A 791-nucleotide genomic window follows, 5' to 3' on the forward strand; every position below is an offset into this window, starting at 1 on the left:
AAGAGGCCACAGCAGGACGAATCAAGTATATTGCATAGAAGGGATCCAGTGTCAGCTGGTGAGTTTCAGTGATGGACAATCACATCAGCTTCTATTGTTCTCTATCAAAGTAACAGACATTTTCTCCAGGTTGTGGAGAAAACTGCTGCTTGAGAGACACTGCATTTCCTCTCTGAACATAAACATTTGTCAGTTGTTTGTTTCCCTTCTAGCAATATGTTAATGCTCGACGAGGATGGGATTCGAACCCACGCGTGCAGAGCACAATGGATTAGCAGTCCATCGCCTTAACCACTCGGCCACCTCGTCATATACACATTGTGTAGAGATTGAATTAAAATCGAAATTATTAGAATTATTCTGTAAGCGCATGTTTCGTTGCATGTTTAAAGTAGGATACATAAAGTACAGTAACACATACATATGGCAAAAGAAGTATACATGAAATACAAGAAAGAGATGGATTTGAGTAAATGAACAGGCCATTGATTTGTTATTTTTACTCTTACGATTTTAGTACCAAGAATCTTTTGTGTATAAAAACTGTAATTGCAAAGATTGTCTGATAAAGGACGAGTAGCAGAGACAGACTATGGATGCTTGAGAGATTTCTTTGTTGTGTGTGTGTGTGTGTGTGTGTGTGTGTGTGTGTGTGTGTGTGTGTGTGTGTGTGTGTGTGTGTGTGTGTGTGTGTGAGAGAGTCATTGGTTGCTTGGCAGCAGTGGTGCTAGGTTCATTACCCTCCTAACGACAGGCTGATGGAGGTGCCTTAAGAGGCTCTCCTTTCTCTC

At 41.1% G+C, this 791-nt stretch overlaps 1 non-coding gene across 1 annotated transcript; it reads right to left on the bottom strand.

The window, feature by feature from the left end:
* Window positions 1-227: 227 nt before the first annotated feature.
* On the bottom strand, window positions 228-309 carry trnas-gcu. Its single transcript has one exon. It is a non-coding gene; the product is annotated as a tRNA-Ser (tRNA).
* Between the last annotated feature and the right edge of the window lie 482 nt (window positions 310-791).

The sequence above is a fragment of the Hippoglossus hippoglossus genome, chromosome 3, assembly GCF_009819705.1.
Source record: "Hippoglossus hippoglossus isolate fHipHip1 chromosome 3, fHipHip1.pri, whole genome shotgun sequence".
NCBI classification, from domain to species: Eukaryota; Metazoa; Chordata; class Actinopteri; order Pleuronectiformes; family Pleuronectidae; genus Hippoglossus; species Hippoglossus hippoglossus.